Source organism: Eulemur rufifrons, chromosome 6 (genome assembly GCF_041146395.1).
Source record: "Eulemur rufifrons isolate Redbay chromosome 6, OSU_ERuf_1, whole genome shotgun sequence".
In the NCBI taxonomy this organism is placed as follows: domain Eukaryota; kingdom Metazoa; phylum Chordata; class Mammalia; order Primates; family Lemuridae; genus Eulemur; species Eulemur rufifrons.
This window is the reverse complement of record NC_090988.1, coordinates 88,916,786-88,936,283: the sequence shown is the minus strand read 5'-3', so window position 1 is coordinate 88,936,283 and position 19,498 is coordinate 88,916,786. Positions and strand designations below refer to the sequence as shown.

The following is a 19,498-nucleotide window of genomic DNA, read 5'->3' as shown; positions in this document are numbered from 1 at the left end:
TGGTGGTGCTCGCTGCTGCTGCTGAGAGGAGGAGGAGGAGGATGAAGAGTTGGGCTTGTTTGTCTCCCACAGTTTCTCTCCTGCTGCTCTGATTCCCCCCTCCCTATTCCGGCCCGGGGCCTGTGTGTGTCTCTCCAGGAGGAGGAGGAGGATCCAGTTCCTCCCCCCACCCCCCTCCTCCCCACCCCCCCTTGCCTGGGGAAGAGGAGGAAAGAAACAGCCCAGAGAGAGAGAGAGGAGAGTGAGTGAGTGAGAGAGGGAGAGAGAGAGGGAGAGGAGAGGAGGAGGAGGAGGAGGGAGAAGGGAACAACCTACCATCTTAATACACTAATATCTAAAAAGTGCGAGAGGCCCAGAGCAGCAGCAGAAGCAGCAGCAGCAGCTCCAGCTTCTTCCCTCCCTCCCCATGAAGAAGAGTTCCCTCCTCCTCCTCCTCCTGCTTCTCCTGCTCAGAGTTCCTGCCTCCAGCTGCCAGGGGGGACAGCCAGCCAGCAGCAGGAGGGTGCAGTATCCCAGCTTTTCCATTCTCTCTTCTCCTCACTCTTCTCTCTTTTTTTTTCTGGAGTAGCTCTGTTTCCCCTCCCTCTCCCTTCCCCCTCTCCCCCTCTTCCCCTCTCCCCTTCTTCCCCTCTCCCTCTCTCCCCCTCTCCCTCTGTCTTGTCTCTGGTGGTTGTCTCTGGGAGGAACTGGGGCTGCTTGCTTAGAGTTTGTTGTGGGGAGAGGTAGGGGGAGGGGAGGGGTGTGTGGGAGGGAGGAGGGAAAGGGGGTGTTCTCCTCAGGACCCCTCAGTCAACTTGAGATTTAAGCAGTAACTTCCCCTTCGGGGCGCCCCCCTGCGTGCCCTTCCTAGTCCTCCCCCCTAAAAAAAAGACAATGGGAAAGCCGTGTCTCCCCCCTTCCTCCCCTCTGCCCTCCACCCCTCCCCAGGATAAATTGGAAGTAAGTTTATGAGCAGCCTCGGGAGCCTGGGCGCTGAGTGCAGGGCCGGAGCGGGTGACAGAGGCGGCGTGCCGGGGGTAGCGGGGAGGGGGCGTCACATTGTCCCGGCGGGGGGCCAGGCAGGGGGCCGCGGGCGGGGGCGGGGGGCGCGGAACCTCACCCGCCCCTTCGGCTCTCCTTTGGCCCGGGGATGGTCGCCTTGGCTCTTTCACCCCCCCACCCCACCCTGGGATGCTGTCGGGGGGAAGTTTTTATTATGGTTATTTATTTAATTTAAAAAAATTTTTTTTGGAAAACCATCTTGTTTGGTGACTGAGAGATCTGGATTAAAAAAAAAAAAAAAAAGCTGCGGCTGCTGACGCTGCCGGGCCCGTGTGTGTGTGTGTGTGTGTGTGTTGGTGCATTTGTCTTGGGTGGCCGGAGCAGCGTTGGGGAAATTCCGCTTATTCTTCTTCTTCTGCAACTTGTTATTCCGGAGAGTCTGCCTGCACCCCTCACCCCGGGGCCGGCCCTCCCGCATTCGCCCCCGCCGCTGGCGGCCGCGGGGCGCCCCCGGGACCCCGCGCGGGCCGGGGCGGACAGGCCGCTCCGAGAGGGGCCGCGGCCGCCCCTCCCCCGCCCGCGCCCCCGCCGGGGGGAGGGGCGCGCGGAGTGGGACTCTTTCCGTTTGGTCCAGCCCCGCCGTGCACGCAGTTCCCAACACTTCTCGTCATCCTCTCTTTGGTCTCTTTATTCTGCTGAGCGGTGCTGTTAGGATTTCTTTTTTTTTCCCCTGACCACGTTCGCGATGGTGGGTAGCAGCAAGGTGGCCCTGGTAGGGGAGGGGTTGGTGTCGAGATTGGGTACCGGGGGAGAATGTCTCCTTTCAACTTTGTCGGTGGCTTGCACCCCCAGAGAAGGCCACAGGCCGGTTGTGGGGTGCAGATGTGCCGAGAGTGATTTCTAAGTAGTTGAGTTGTTGAGATGAGGGTACGACTGCTAATGGTAGGCAGGTTTTGTTTTCATTGGTGAATCTGGTGTCATCATATTCCGGTCCTACGTTGAAATATTCTTTGTTTAGGTCTTGAAGTAGAGGATCTCACTCTGCACGTCCACATTGTGTTGTTTTTAAATGATGTCTCTGGGAGTATGGATTTCTAGAATTTCAAATGGGAGTTAAGGTCCGGGCGTATGTGGGCCTTAGCACTGGCCTTGACAGTGAACTTTGTGGCTGTGTTTCGGATTTCAAAGATTTGCCCCATAGCTGGGGTGCAAGTTGTGCATTTTTCTTAATAGTCGGTGTCAGGAATGTAGATGCTCGAGCTGGGGAAGTTAGCGAGGGAAAGAACATTTATATATTAATAATTGATAGCTGAATATTAGAATCAGATTAATTTGGGCTGATGAAAGTTTTTTTTTTTTTTAAAGCAATTGTGCACTCTAGGAAGGAAGCCTTTTGATAGGCACACTTTACAGGGGTTCTTTAGGATGAGGGGCTGGAATATCTCCTTTTTGTGAGGATACTCATCAACATCTGTAGCTTTATTGAGGCCTGGTAAGGGTACTGAAATTGGGGCTAAAACATGAAAACATACTTTGCAGTGTTTATGTTATTTGTTTATATCTGATGTTCACTCACATTTGGGCAGTAGAAATAAATAGGTCAGCTTTTCTTACGGATTTTGAAGACTGGCCCCCTCCCCCTTTTTAAGTTTCACAATTTACTTGGTTTACAGCGTTGTTGGAAACTGTTACTACGTTTTTACTGGAAATACTATTATTCATTTTAATTTTGGTAAGTTCCTTATTTTCTTCTTTTGTTCTTCATTTGTGCATGTAATCTATGTTGTGGGCTTAAAACTGGTTTATTAGGGGCCATTAAAAAGAATGAAAACTATGTTTTGAAATCTCAGGACATATCTTTTGATGGCAAAGAGGAAATTTGTGTGTGCATTTGCACCCATGTTTATCAAAAAAATTTCTGTACTTAAAACTTCTGTAGATACACAACTTTCCTTAAGTGAAGAGCACAGTAATAGTGCAGAAAATTCTCAAAACACAAACATCTGGCTAACATGTTAACAATATTCCAGGTGCTTTTTTTTTTTTTTTTTACAGCAGACTTTTGCTTTTGGGTAACAGTATTTGCATTTTGACTGGCATTGCTTGGCTGCTTGTAGGAAAGTCTTTTGCTTGAGTGCTCTTGAAGGCTTTTAAACTTGGTTTTAAGATAATTTTGCAGGCATGTTGCACTTTGGACTCAGGCAAGTCTTCATGGAATTGAAATAGTTATTAGATACCTATCTACTGCAAATTTTATTTTTAAGAGGTATAAGTGATGGATGGGACCCTATTTCTTTTAGCTTTGAAGGGTCCATCCTTTTTCTGATTCAATTATCTGGAAGGAGCTGCCTCTGAAACACTCTTCTTCTGCTTACATGAAGATCTCTAAATGCTATCCAGCAGGAGGTGCTACAGCAAGATAAAGGAAATTTTTGAATTCTTTGAGGGTGTTACTACTTATTACAGCTTTACCTAGCTTCAGCTAAGCAACAGGATTAACACCTTAAAGTTCCTGAAAGAGTTTGAGTAAGTCCATCTAAAAATTCCATTCATAAATTCCTTTTGCTATTTGAAACTGAAATCTTTGACTTTTTACCTACTTATAATACTATAAAAAGTAGACTTGTTACTGTGGATAGTTTAAGGATACAGGGCTGAGGTATATGACATTATTAGAATTATTTTAGTCTAAAGGGAAATTATTCTTGTATTGATAATTGGGGTGTTGAATACATATTTTTAAAAAATTGTAATTGCTGCAAAGTAGTTGATATGATTGGGGACTTTAATCTTTGTGATCATACCTGTAATATTAATACAAACAGGATATAGAGTAGTTGAGATCTTGGAATGGGGGTATTATGTGGAAAAATTTTTAGACTTATGTTAATTTCCCCTTCTCAAATCAATGGACAATGATTCTAATATGGATACACCCAACTTTATAAATACTATACTATAAATAGTTGTACTTAAGTTGGCCTCTCAAGACCAAGATTCTTGAACTATAAGTAAAGTTATGTCTGTGGGTATAGGTCATTGCTGATATGTCTATTAGTGACACTTAACAATAACTGCATAAAGATGAAAGTAGCTGCTTTAACAGTTTCATAGCCTTTACAGCAAATGGTCCTTTGAAACTCTTGTCAGTGTTAGGTGAATTTGATTGTCACTGGAAATACAATGCTACTGTGGTTGCTTGTAAAGTTTCATATCAAAGTTTTAAAAACTTAGGAATGTTAGAAAATTTGATGAACCTGCTTTGAATTTTGTCTATTTTTTAGGCATAATGCTGTACTTTTTTCTCAGTAAGATCAAATGAGGTAATACATGTAAAGGTTCTTTGTAAATTTTCAGAAGCCATGTAGATACTAAGTTGTTGAGATAGGTAACTAATTAATACATGGACAGATGCTTTTGTCTTAAAATGCTAACTTTTCCCATATTAGTTGGGAAATTAATGCATTAAAAGTGCACCCTGGACACTTTATTAATTTTTGTTTTTTAAATACTGCTGTGGTTATCAAAAATCTCTTTGTTAAAGTTTTGAACCTTTGTTCAAAAATGCTGCCTAGTCAGTTTTCCATAAAGATCATTTTTCTTTTGAAAGATGCCGTGAAATGTGTATCCCCTATTAAAAGTTTTTCTTCATTTCTCCACTGATGTGATAGTAGTTCATTTTAGTGAATATTTAAGTACCTGGATTTTTCTATAGACTTTGATGAACACACAGAGTAACAGATGTCGTGGTAAAGTTTTGATTGTTTTGATTGACTCTGCTAACTTTCTGAAAAATTCTTAATGGCTAAAACGTTCAAGCTTATTTCACAGTGAAAAAGATGTATATTTGTATGCATTAGTATTAGGTACATGTGTATATCATTTTTGTTTTTCTATTTTAGAAGGATGCACGAGGAAATGACTATTCAAATCTAGAGGAACACACTGAAATATTTTTGTGTAAGAATAACCCAAAAGTTTAAAGCCTTGTGTTGCAGCTTTCTTAATAGACTTTGCTCACAAATTAGAAATAGAAAATTAGAAAAATAAAACATAAATAATTTGGAATCCCTGTGTTTATGAGCATATCAAAAAGTATAGTATCTAAAATTTTAGAAATGACTGTTCTTTATGAAATAGCCCCAATAGAAAGTAAGTATAGAAACTTGCTTCTGTGAAGGGTGAGAAAAACATTTAACTGTTTAGATAAAAATGAAACCTCTCAGGGTGATATTAACTTTTTCATCTCACGGACAGTGAATACTAAGGCTTTTTGTGAAGACATACTGAAGTTAAAGTTATATTAATGTGCTTTTAAATTTTTTATCTTAGTGTTTTATTCCTGACGGCTTTTGTATTTAATTACTATTCAAAGGGAGAAAGGAAGGGATTAAAGTTTTAGGTCTCTGACCTTTGACAGAACTCTTTTATATCTATATTCAGTACTGATTTCTTGAAACATGTTTGAATTTTCATAGTATTTTGTGCTGAGAAATATTCACGATTTATGTTGACTTCTCAGGAACTTTTGTACATGGGCTTTTTGTAGGCCTAAGAATTGTTTAGGAGCATAGCAGTACATTTTGATTACATTAACTTTACCAGGTGTATATTTTTGCTGCCTTGGAATTTTTTTTTTAAAAGAGATCATATGTTAACACTGCATTAAATTTATAGTAGATAATTATTTCTTAAATAGAATATGTTTTTCTTCTTTGTATTTTTGTATGTATATGTGTCCATACTATTGTGTGGGCTTTCATATAATTCTTATTTGTGTATTAAATTTTTGAACAGTTACCTTTTGTGAGAATGTCAAAATAGACTTTTATGAATAACTTTTCAATTACTTGTGTATCAGTTCACTCTTAAACTAGGGTAATGGTGCACTCTTCCCTTGTAGAGATTGTATGTGAGGTTCAATTATCCTTTAGGCTTTTCTAAAGCAACTTTCTTACACCACCCTCTGGTGTGGAAGTTTAAATACCCCTCCACTTCTCCCTTCCTGTACTCTGCAAGTCTTCCGCCTCCCCCTGCCCTTTTTTTTTTTTTTTAATTAGATAAAAAAGAGTTAGTGAGCAGATCTCAGTTGGAGGAAACTATTCTTTCCTATATTTTGGTGTCACCTACAGAAATATCTTTTGCTTTTTTAAGTAGACAAGAAAGTGAACCAGTAATATGGAGATAGGAAGGGGATGGGGCCTAACAGGTTGATGATCTAGGCTTTATTTTGACTCTGTTTATGGGCCTAGGGGAAAAAAATAACTTAAACACAGAAGCCAAAAAGATGGGTTTTGTTTTATTGTTTTGGCTGCATTGAGAATACAAACTGTCAGTACTTGAGGAGAAGAAGCAGCAGAAAGGAATTGATTTTTTTCTGCTGCAGATCCAAGTATTGTTAACCATGTGCATCTCTAAAGCAGTATACTTACAAATCAAATAGTAGTTGATTCTTTCACTCAATTAACAGTCAGAACCCTAAACTGCTTTTTTAAAAATTGTAAATGGGTACCAAAAACTTTGGGGTAATGACAATAATTTCCTGGTAAAAGTGGGTGATAGTAACCATGGCAACTGCTATCTCTGGCCTTATGGACAGTATGTTGTATTGATGAGGCTTCAGATCCTTTAGTAGCCTGTCACTTTTGTGGTGAAATGTAGTAGCATGTGTTGCAGGTGATTTTTAGCTGGATTGTGTTAAATTTGTGTGCCAGCTTATCTTTCCTTGTTAGGAATTTCTTGGACTATATTCCACAGCATGTTTGTGAAGGTGCTGTTGCCTGAAAATAACCCACCACCTGTGTTAGGCCTCCTGATGCAGATTGCATTTAGTTCTTTCCCAGCCTCTCTCCACAGTGTTGCAGAAAATCAGTGTGTATAGCAACTGTATGTACATAAATTATAGCTCAAACTTATCAACTTGTGTTTTGACATGTTACTGATAGCTTAAAAAAACCTTTTGTGTTTTCAGAAGAGGTTAATGGATGAGAGAAATGGGCCTATACTTGAAAAATCCTTTTTCTAAGTGTTCTTTCCAGGAGAGAGAGAGAGAGTATGTATGTGTGTATGCGTCTGTACAGAATTAGGGGTGAGGAGTGGAGGTCATAAATACTGAATAAGGACTTGACAGAAGAGGAACTTCAGTACTTTTTGTTTGTTTATGTGATGGTGTGTGTGTATGTATTACTATAAAAATGTATTTCCTAGTGGACAGTACTAGAATATGGAAAATGCTTGGGAGAATTTTGTTCAAGAAAAATTATTTATAAAATATATCTTGAATAACTGTTAAAAGGAAACCTGGTAAAACAATTAAAATATTTGGGGGGGGGTGGGCATTCAGAGAGTGTCAAAATGCATCCAACCAACTTAAAACAAATTGTTTCAAAAATTGTATTTCCCATCATATCAAATCTTTTAATCATTTTTTATATGCTTACCCTGTATGTTTTTTCTAAAATGAAAATGTTAATCTAAATATTACTTGATACTTTTTCCAGTATGTGCTAGAGAAACTGTGTGCTAGAACAGACAATAAATTAGATCTAAATTTGACTAGACCCTGATAATAAGATCCAGTCAAATTGTGCTACATTGTTCAGACTTTCTTAAAACTTGCTGTGATAAGGTAAAGTGGTTTACTTACTACAAGTCCCAGGATGCATTGCAGTTTTTGCTTAACTTCAGATTAGAGCACTGCATGCTGGGACCTGTAGTTGATTTGAACAGCACGGGGAGCCCTTTTCTCTTGTCTACTCCATTTTATATACTGCTTCCCAACCCTTTAAGAACTTTCTGCTAAGTAAAGTTTGGTTATTAATATTATGATTATTATGCTGATGAAATTCTAAAGTGAGTCTTTAGAAACAAACTAGTATTTTAGTTTATCTTAGATTAGTTTATTGTGTTTTTTACCAGCCACTATAAGATTTACATGTAAAGTAACATATATATTCACACTTAGCAATTGTAAGTTATTTTTATGTGTGTGATGATATAGGTCAGTTTATAATTATAGCATCATTGATTGCTAGTGTGGGCCTTAGAAGCCTCTTATTGTCAGTCGTGATATATATATGATGTTCCTCATTTGTTTTTTTTTCAATGGGGGCAGTTGTTATATAGTTAAAGTTGGATGGAAGGTTTTTTTTCTTGCCAGTATTTAATTTCAGAATTCTGTGATTCTTCTCTAATAATTGTCAACATCTTAAATATCAATACCTTTAACTAGAATTCCTGAAAATAAATGTTTGAGTAAATTTAATACACAAAGATAAAGGCTGAAAGGCAGAGGAACAGGTGAGATTTCCTTAATAATTTGATTATATTTTTATTTGTAAAATTTAAATTTCTTTTATGTTGTTGAGGATTCTACTACTTTTACTTTAATAACTAATATCAGAGGGGTTTTGCAGAGATTAAATGTTAAGATCTGTGACAGTGCTTGGCACATCATAAGGGCTCAGTAAATGTTTAGAATTAGCAGCAGCAGCAGCAGTAGTAGTTATTATTATTAAAAAAAAATAGCATGCTTCACATTTTTTCCTCTTTTTACATTATAATTTGATCTGAAGCCCAGGCTGTTCTAACAAGACTTTGAGATTTTTGGCTTATGGTAATGATGTGACAATTCCTTAGAATGTTTTACTGTATTTAAAATGTCCTTGCACCTTAGTTTCTCCCTGAGTCATATGTACCTAAAGTCAGACAACCAGCCAGTAGCAGAATTTTGACCAGTATTCAGCTCTGCCTATCAAATACTTATAAGCCCCTGTACCACAAGCCTTTGGTTGACTTTAGAAAGTTCAAAAGATAATGAAAATTTCTTTGTTTATAATGTTTGCACTGGTAGAATATCCAAACTAATTGATTAATGAAAATAAGATGCTGCAGAAATGCTTCTTGTTTTATAGTGTATGTAACCTTGGAAAAATTCTGTTGTGTTTAGAAGCATGTACCAATCTATCAGCTGCAGTTCACAGTCTTACAGGATTGATGTATTGGAGGCCGGTAAGCAGTCCCAGAAAGAAAATATTGTTTCAAATCTGTAGGTTGTACTTAAAATGTTAGGTTCAAAAAACTTAAGTCTTTACATTTCTCTTTTAGGACATTGACTTCTTTTAGGTTCTTGAACTTGTAGGGTAGTTTTATTTGCATGACTGGTTCCTTTTAGCTGTTTGAGATGGGAAAGGAATGACTGGGAATATTGGAAAATGTAAGCGTAAGTTGCGATGTACGTGTCTTAGTTTCAGTGTGTGGAGGATTAGGGAAGTGTCTTTCTTACTTTTTTAGCCAGTGTCTATTCCAGCTTTTTCCCTTACGGGGAGTTCTTGGACTGTTGTTACTGAGGGCTGCTATGTTTATTTAAAAAAACTCTGCCTTTAGTAGTATTTCTTTAAGTATTTGTTTACACAACAAATCAATCCACCGTAATGCTAGCCTTTCCCCCTTCATAATTGTGATTTAAAAATTTGTTAGTGTGTATATTAGGTTCCTTAGTGTCTAAATGGGTTCTTTAGTTGTGTCAAAAATGTGTGGAATCTGGTCTGATATGCTTCCATGTTATAAATTGTTTTATTTATTTTATATCAGTCTGTCTTTTCAAGATGTAATATTAAAATGAAATAAGTTTAGTGGTTACAAAGAAGTTAAATACAAAAGCCTAAATATAGGGAGAAAAAATGGTTTCTGGCATTTTTGGGCTAATACAGAAGATAGCATGTTTAGATGAATAATTCTGTGTATTTTATCATCATACATACTCCTGTAATTCCTGAAATACTAAAGTAGGAAATAAGGAGAGTAAAACTGGGCAGCTGTGTGTATTCTCTATAGAGACCTCTGACACACCTAAACTGTTGAACGTAGTTTTCTGACTTTTTTACGAAATGTCTCAGGCCAAGGTGAAGGAAACAGTTTTGGTGGTGTCAGAAGACTTGGCCTTAATTCCAGTCCTTAGTTGTACATTCTTGGGAGATTCTTCCTTGCTGGGCTTTTAGTTTTCCCAGTGGTAAAATGGGGATAATAATAAGAGCCTGCTTCACTATGCTGTTAAAAGGACTAGATGAGATAATACTCATGAATGTACTTTATATAGACTTAAGTAGTATATGTAAATTGAATTTTTAATCACTAATAAGAGGCTAGATTTTAAGGTATTTGTCTATGTCATGTTAATATTAAATTATAAAATTTTAGATACAGAAATTAGAATCAAAATAAACCAAAAAATTAGTGATCCACCTTGCCGTCAACAAGCAAGTTCTTGACGTATATAGTTCTTGAAAATATACATGATACATTTGAGTGTATATTAGCATATAGATGTCAAGAATGTACTGGTGTGTTGTTATGGGAATAAAAAAATTGTAATTATGGGCTTTTATGTTGAGAAATTTTTATTCTATAAAATATAAAAATTTTATTTTTATGTATTAATATACAAGTTTACATAAATGCATATATGTTTTTGGAGAAGTGACAGATACATTTTGCAGAAATGACATAGTTACAGATTTTAAATGTTTAGCATGTTGAGAACAGTTTTTGTACCTTAGGGTTATCTGTTATCAATAATGCTGAGTGTTTATTATGTTAGTGCTAAGTAAGCCTTTTTACACATAGGATCTCATTTAATTTTAATCCTTACAGCAATATTCTGAGGATTTACTATTATTATCCTATCTCCATTTTATAAGTGAGGAAGTAGAGGTTTCCCTGGGATCACGTAGGTAACAAATACAACCTGGATTCAAGCCCAGATTTGATTCCTGAGCCCCTGCTCTTAAGTGTCCACAGTGCTTTACTAAACTGTCTAATTCCCATAGAAACCTAGAAAATGAATTAACTAAAGAAGTTTTCAATTTACTGAAATGCCAACAGCTATGATGTGTCATTTTGAGACTGTTTCATGTTGATTTTGGTTGGGTTAGGTTGAATGTTTTGGAAATAGTAAGCATTGGAGTGGAATGGAAATGAAGGCATTTGGGATAGTGCCTGTTTTGTTCAAAACTGTATGCCCATTGCCAAGCACAGAGCCTTGTGTGGGGTGGTGTCTAATACCTGTTTCTTAAAGGTTGGAAGTTGGGCACTATAGCATGATGTAGGTTATTTTATACATTTTCGTAGTAGGTGCAAATTGTTTACACTCACTTTTTCAGTCAGTCCTTACGTAACTATATTTTAGAGTGTTAGATAAGTGTCCTTTCTTTTAAGAAATACTACAAAAGCAGTACATATGAGTTATGAAAGTCAATATAGACTAAGCAATATAGTCGTGTATAAAGTAGAAAATTAGTCATCCCATTCCCATCTTACTTTTAAACTTTTCCTGTGCATTTATATACGTATGTATATGCATTTTTAAAAAGTGGAATCATACCATAATACTCCATTGAAGTTTTCTTTTTTTCAGGTGACTATTTTAAAAGCTTGCTTGTTTTTGAAAATAGGGCTCATGTAGGAATGGGAGTAAGATTGGAGGAAGAGAGGTACATAAGATTTATACATTAAGGTTATAAACCTAATCCCCTAGACTGATTGTTACCTATAAGCAGAAAGCATTTTAAGTTCTTTTTATTTGCGCCTCATGCCTTAGAGATGGTTGTTGTTATTTTTAAAACTTAAAAAATATTAACTTAAAATGACAACTTTGTTTTCTGTTCCATACAAGTAATTTAGGCGGCATCATTTCAGAATGCTACTAGTTTATTCTGGTAGCTACTTATAAAGAGAGCAATTATGTTTTTAGATAACTTTTTTTTTTAAACTGGTAGTCTCTCTTTTCTTGGTTGTTACGAAGAATTCACTCAACATTTACAAAGTAAAGTAAGGTTTTAAAACCAAAGTAATACTTGAAATATTTTAGTTAATAGAAACTTAAACCAGTACTGCTTAATCAGCATAAGGATACCCTGCATAGGAATGAGTCCTAGTCCGTACATCTTCATGGGGTTAGTGTTGGCTGACCTCAACCCCATCAACTATCCTTACTCACTCCACCAGTATGGAATGCTATACTGATAACCCAGTATTTTTTAAAGCAGTAAAAAAAAAATTATTTGAGTACTATTCATTTTTCTGGTATTATATTTAAAAAGGCATATTAAAGGCCTTATAATCTACATTAAACATAAATCTTTTGATTCTGGCTTTGAGAGTTTTAACTTGTTGCTGAGGTTATTAGTCACAATTCACCTTTGTAATTTTTAAATTAAAAATTTTATTGCATAAATAATAAGTTTTTCATTATAGAAGTTTTTTAAAAGGCCTTTCTAATCCTAGAATACACTCCTTGCATCTAAGGTGCTTGGTGCTTCTTTAGACCCACATTTAGTGAAGTGCTGAAGCTTTGCCTTAGAAGTCTAAGAACTGGATCTGATAGTGTAGCAGTTTATTTAAACTATAGTACAGTCAATGTTTTAATGCCAAGTTGACAGCATTTCTCATTGATGAATGCTTTTCATTTTGAGTGGCTCAGACAGAGTAGTCTTCATAGTAGTCTTGTACAGAGGGCTCAATTAATGTCATGGATGGTGAAACTGAGTCAGAGACAAGACCTTGAGTAAGTTATGGCAGAGCCTATTTTTCTTTTTTATTAGAATAAAAAAGAAAGACCCAGTTGTCTTGACCAGTAGTCTCCAAACTTCTTAAAATTATGGCTACCAGTAAATGTATAATAGTCTGAACTAGTATTTTTTGTATGTTATCAAGCATACAGGAAACTTGAAATTCAAAAAAGGATGAGATTTAAAAATATAAATTGTAATAATGTCTTCCCAGTGGCTCCCTTCTCCAGGGTGTTCACACCCATTTTGTGATGAGTGCTCCGGATAGGCTATCTTCCTGCAGAAGAGACAGCCATGGGGACTGCTGGAGGACAGTTGGTAAAAGGTGTGGGGCTTTTAAGTTGGAGTTATCTTTTACAGCTTTTTAATTTTAAAGAAACAGCCTTTCTCTCTGTGAAAGGCTGAAAGATTGAGAGTAAAGGCCTTGAGAGAGGAGAGCTTAAAAGACAGAAATATAAGCCTTATTTATTTTCTTCAGAGGTGACCAAAGGGAAAAAAGACTGCCTACCCTGAAAGCTCCTGCTCCCATTGAGATGGCAGTGCCTTTTTCTGTTGTTGTTAGGCAGTTTATAGAACGCAGGATAGCTTGGTAAGCGTCTTCTCTGTGCCTGATGTGACGTAACATTGTAGAGTATGCAGCATGCATGTTAAGTACAAGTGGTTGTATTTGGCTTGTTGCTGCAGCATTTTTGAGGATATCTTAAAAAGCAATTATCACTCGATAGAGTTAGATATGTACAAATTATTGAAACCATCGTTTCTTGAAGACCAAACTTTGTAACTTGAATTATTCTGTTTAGTATTTGTTTACTTCTCTCCCTACCCCCAACACCTCAGAGCAGAATTTTTTTTCTGAAAGGAACAGATGCCGTTCGTTAACTTATCAGGACTTGATACTAAAAAGCCTACAAAAATCTTTGTGCTGTTTATTTTCTTTATTTAATCTATATGCAAAGTATATTGTAATTATTGCTGTTAGAGGGTTTTAAGCTGATGATTCCTCCCCACCCTTTTTGTGCTCAAGGGAGAAAGATTAGGAATGTCAAATTGACAACTTGGTATAAAGAAATAATGACCATTGAAATACAACAGGAGTTCAAATGAAAAGCAAACCAGATACAAATGTAGAATGAAAATATCTTTTAGTAAAATGTTAGCATGCTGTACTTGGAACAGATGCCACATTAATTCAAAAGAGAGCCCAGAAAATGTGGCAACTTTACGATGTCAATGGAGGGAGCTGCGCTGTGATAGTTCCTGTTTTCATTGTGTCAAGTTCTCAGTACCTTTGGGTCCAGTCCTGTTCTTTGTATTTATTTTCTCTTTATATTACGTGTTAATATACAAATATTAAATCCATGCTTAATATTTTTATTGTTGTAATGCATTGTCATACTATTAGTTATTAGAGTAAAAACCTCAACAATTTGTAATGCAGCAGGAATGATTGTTTTAAATATACATACCAAGATATTCAGAGTCTAAGGCAAAAATGGACTTTTCTCTGCACTGTTCAAGGCACTTTATGATAAGAAGGTAGTCTTTAAGAATTGAGTCTTTCAAGGAGGCTTAGTGCTTTTTAAATGTAGAATTTGGACAAGTTACAAAATTATGAGAATTTTGCATTTATTTTTTTCTCATTTAAATTTGTAGTTATCATTGGACATTTGTTACGATTTTTAAGTAGCTTAGACTCATTCATTCCTTTTGTGGTGTTTTTTATGGTGGTGGGAGGAAGGGGTGATGGAAGAGTACTGTACACACTCAGATATTTCCAGAGTGACACTCATTTTATAGAAGATTGCACTGGGACATCTTTGAATTGTCTGTTTCATGCAGTTCATGGTTAGTGTGGGTCTGAGTGTGGAGAAGGGTGGGCTGGGGGCTCTTAACCAGATTTACGGTGTGTCACTTCCTGAGCAGTGCAATGATCTAATCACCAGGGGCATATCCTGTGTGCCTGTAAAGAAGCCTGGTCCACATGCTTAGAAGAGCACTACTAGTTTTCTTTCAATTAATCCAAGTTTACAATTGAGTAATTTGGTAAAAAGATTGACAGTTTGGTTTTAATGTAATTCAAGTGAAGGGAAGTTTTTAGCATGGCAGGAGAGCACAGTGGTTAAGAGTATTGGCACTGGAGCCCAGTCTGCGTGGGCTCAAATTCTAGTTTTGCCACATATTAGCTCTGACTGTGGGCTTATCACTCTTTTGTGCCTCTTCCTTAGTTTCTTCAAGTGTAAAATGTGAATAAAACGAAGTTGTTATGAGGAATAAATGAGTTTATAACGTATAAAGTATAACCTAGTAGAAGTGCCTGACACGTAGTAAGTACCAAATAAATGGTACTTAACCTTAGTTCTCTGATCCTTTGATCCCTTCTCAAGGATTGAGACACATGTTGCACATTGGGAAAAGAGTCTGAGCTTTGGAGTCTGAACCCAGGGTTGGAATTTCTATATAACCACTTAAAGTTGAATGTGTGACCTTGGGCTGATTATTTAAGCTCCCTTCAATAAAGATGTATCATGTACATACTGCATACCAACCACTGTGCTGATCACAGTTTCTTCATCTATGATATAGGGATGATAATAGCAACCTCCTAGGGTTCATGTGAAGATAAAATGAGGAAATCTTAAGACACTCAATAAATGATAGCTATTATCATTATTACTGTTATTGTTACGGTCCCACCAAAAGTTTCTGGGACAGAGTAAATAATGGAACAATTTAGCCAGAAAGGTCCCCCCCAAATGCCATGGTGAAAAGGGGTATGGATGATAAAAGTGTATCTAATGAGTTCTTATTTGTGAATACCTCTGAGAGAAATAGAAAATACATGGGAATATGTCAGTTTTAACAGAGCCTTTTAAATATTTTCTGGCACTTTATATTTATTGAAACCCTTAGTGATATAAGTTTTTCTTTTCTTTTTTTCCTGAACAGCTTATCAGATTAGCACCAAGATACCGGTTTTATAGTTGGTCACTTAACATCAAGTTAGTAGTAGCCTGGGAATTATAACTCAAAGCCAAAATTCTCATCGGCTGGTCAGTCCATTGGTTCTGACAGACTGTGTGTATTTAACCCTTGAGAACTCATGATTGGGTGTAATAACTAATGGAAACAATTGTAGAACCCCAGAGATATAAAAGTGGCACACAAATGCTTTCTAGTATTGATGGGCACAGTTTATTTGCCTTCTGATTTTGGATATTTTGCCTTTGTGAAATTTCTTCTCTTCTGGTGCCTGGTCTTTTCGTATGGTAATTGCTATTTTCTTTCTACATTTAATTGTCATAAGCTACCTATATTGTGCCTAGAAACTGGGCCTGAGAACAAGTTGATTATGAGAAAAGTCACAGTGATCTCAGAATTGAGGTTTTTTTTGGTAAAGAATTGAGTTTTTAATATAGCCATTAGAATGTGTGTATGTATGTATCTTTTTTTTTTTTTTTTTTTTGAGACAGAGTCTCTCTCTGTTGCCCAGGCTAGAGTGAGTGCCGTGGCGTCAGCCTAGCTCACAGCAACCTCAAACTCCTGAGCTCAAGCGATCCTCCTGTCTCAGCCTCCCGAGTAGCTGGGACTACAGGCATGCACCACCATGCCCGGCTAATTTTTCTATATATATTTTTAACTGTCCGTATAATTTCTTTCTATTTTTGGTAGAGATGGGGTCTCGCTCCTGCTCAGGCTGGTCTCGAACTCCTGAGCTCAAACGATCCGCCCACCTCGGCCTCCCAGAGTGCTAGGATTACAGGCATGAGCCACCACGCCCGGCCTGTATGTATCTTATCTCTATCTTCCTATCTTATAAATGAAACCAATAAATGAGGGAAGGGGAAAAGATCATTAAATGTGAAATAGGATTTATTTTATTCATTCACTATTGATTTCGTTCTGAAACTTTTAAAATCTTTGATCTGTGTAGTGTTTTGGTTTTCAGGGATTCAACAAAATGTGTTTGTAATAGCTTACCAAAGCATCCTGAATATGGTGTGTGTTGCCACTAGTGAGCATTTGAGTTATAAGTAGCATAATGGCTTCCATTAACTTTTTGTTCTCATTTACCCAACTGTACAGTTTGATAAAGGCCTAGTAAGTGAATAGATGTATTTACTATATTTGATTTTGTCTGGGTTCGTAAAACATTGTGCTTTCTGAGCAGAAATTCCAACCAGTTTGTTTTGATAAAGCGCTGTACTTAGCTCAATAAATATTTTAAAAATTAAGTAATTTTATAGTGGGCTGTATAGTTTTCTTCTAATTAAAAAAATGTAATCTTACTTTACAATGGATAGAGTGGCCAGTAAGTACAGCTTTATAGTTTTAAAACTAGCATAGCATGTATACAGTATTAAGTTTTTCTTTAGCTGAATGCAGGATCTGTAAAAGTTGTTTCACTTGGTTGAATGGAATTGTGGAAAGTTTAGATTCATTTTTCATTTTAATAAATATACAGCTTAGAAATAGACTCTACAAATATCTTTGGGGTTGATTTAAAGAATTATGAAAATCAGTTTGTACCTGCATAATTTGTAAAAATGGTGGTGCCTGTGACACAGGTGAGCTGTTACAACTGTGCAGGCCCACCATTACTTGCCCACACTCCCTCCATTGCCTTTCTCCTCCGCTCTTCTCTGCGTACCATCTCTTTGCTGTCTCTTTTCTTTGTACACTGTCCCCTGCCTGCTGTTCCTCACTCCCTCCAAAGCCACCGTTGTTTTATTTCTATTTCTCTTCAAATAAAACACCATTGTAATAATTAGTTTTTAAACAGGGAGAGCTGTTACCAAGATCTTAAAGCTGTAACGGTTTGTGGGGATCTCACCCTCATTTGGGGCTCTCAGACAGGATTTGGAGAATAGATAGCTTAAAATCACTTTTGAAATAACCGAATATTTGTGAAACATTTTATATCTGGACTAAGGGAGAAAATAGAAAAAGATCTTTTTACCTCAGAAGTTGCTGTATTTTCTGGTAGGGGATGAGATAAAGGCATAGGTGGGTAAGGGGCAGGCATGTTACTTCACTAAGATAAGCATTAATTTATTAGATTGCCATCTGTAGTCCTGTGGACCTAATTGGAGAAGAAAATGGAAATTTTTGGTGTCTGTTGCTGATTACAAAAGTATTCTGATTTACTAATTAAGAGGACCAGAATTTCTTTGGTTTATAAAATATAAAATATTCTGATGGCTTATTATTATATATTGATCTTTTACATTTCATTAGTTGATAGTTGCAAAATTGCAGACCCCTGTCCAGATTTCTCCTAGTGGTTTTGAATTGTTAACGGAATTGTTTGGTAAGAAAAGTAAATTTGTGAATTAGTTGTGGTTACATGTTAATGGCTGTATTGGTCTTAAATTCAGTAGCTTCTAAGGTTTACACAAGACATTTCATCTATTATTTAATTATACATAGAGAAAAAACATATTTGAAACAAGAGCCTTAACTTTATGGAATTTAAAATAACTTACGGAAATTTAAAAGCATACACAAAAATAGAGTGAATAATATAACAAACTCCATGTACCCATTCCCAAACTTTAACAGTTATCAGTATTTTGCCAGTCTTTATTTGTGATGTGTAAAACATACCAGGAAAGTAATTTTATTTTTTCCAAACATGCAGTACAAATAGATACATCAGTATACTCAAAGGAAAAGTGTGTGTGAGAATGTTAATTCCTCTCATACATTGTAAATTTAATACTGATAATCCCTTTTAGGAGAATATTATTTTCATTTGTCTTTTAACTTATTGAAGATGTCTGAGCCACCACTAATTTAATGAAGAACCACATCTGCTGGAAAAATTTTAGTTTTTCTTACCCCCTCTATCTTTAGAAATTCTAGGATTATTAGGTTTGAATTTACTGTTCTTATGAGTTGTATTTTATTTTATGTACACGTGTCTATCCGTAACTTTTGTATGTGCCACCATTAGTGGTCATTTCTTAGCAAATGCAGAGAAATATGTAAGTCAACTTAAAGTTGGCACATCACTGAGTCTTGTTCTGTACTTCCTCCTTGTGCATATTCTGTTTCACCTGAGTGTATGTATTGATTAAGGAATACATGTCATAACTTGTAAAATGGTTTGTTGAGGAGGAAGTTTTGGCTTAGACCTTGTAATAGTGATTGCAGACTTAAGTTGTTTGTTCCTCTTTGGAGTAAGTTGTGCATGGGCCTTTTCATTACTAATCACTACAAGGTGATGATAGCCTTACTTCTGAATTTATTTGGTTTTTGTTGTTTAAATTAGACCTATGGGCTAATTATTCCACCCCCATGCATGAGGAAGCATAGTCAATGGAAGTTGTGCATCTAAACCCCTGTGCAGTGCATTGAAAATGTATCTTTAATGTTACAATGTTATTTGGCATATTTAGTTTAGTGCAAGGAGTGTACTTATTTAACAGGACCTTTAATAAGCTCCCTCTACACCAAAGATATATTTTAAAAAATTATACTTAAGACTTTGTAGTATTCCCCAGAAGAGTTCATCTAGAGCAGCAAAACCTTTCTAAAATAAAACTTATTCTTTTAACCGGTATTCATTTAAGTGGGTTTCTCTGTACTTGGTTTCCATGGAAATAGCGAATAGCTAACGTTATTTATAAGGTGGAAGTAAAATAGGGTGCCTAATGGGACCCCATGCTGCTCTGATGAAGAGACTTAGGAAAAAAATCCATGCTCATGGGATTTTTTTTTTTAACAAGGTTAATGGAAGCCCTGATTTCAGTCTTCTGTAACAGAACATATTTTTGGTTTTAAAGGCTAGCATTAATATCAAGCAAACAACTTCTTTTTGAGGTCTGAATTGCTTTCACTTTCAAGTTTTAGGACCACTTACTTATCAGCATGATTGAGGCTTTATGCTTCAGACTCCTGTTTTCTTTGTGGTTTTTGTTTCAAAAGTTAAAATCCCCAGTATACTGTAG

General features: G+C 36.7%; 1 protein-coding gene across 1 annotated transcript in view; it reads left to right on the top strand.

Moving 5' to 3' along the window:
• The first annotated feature begins 228 nt into the window (after positions 1 to 228).
• Positions 229 to 19,498, top strand: part of PHF21A (PHD finger protein 21A) — a 177,942-nt gene continuing 158,672 nt past the window's right edge. Inside the window, exon 1 of the mRNA XM_069469870.1 lies at positions 229 to 502. The gene's annotated coding sequence lies outside the window, so the exon portion shown is untranslated. The remainder of the gene's footprint in view (positions 503 to 19,498) is intronic.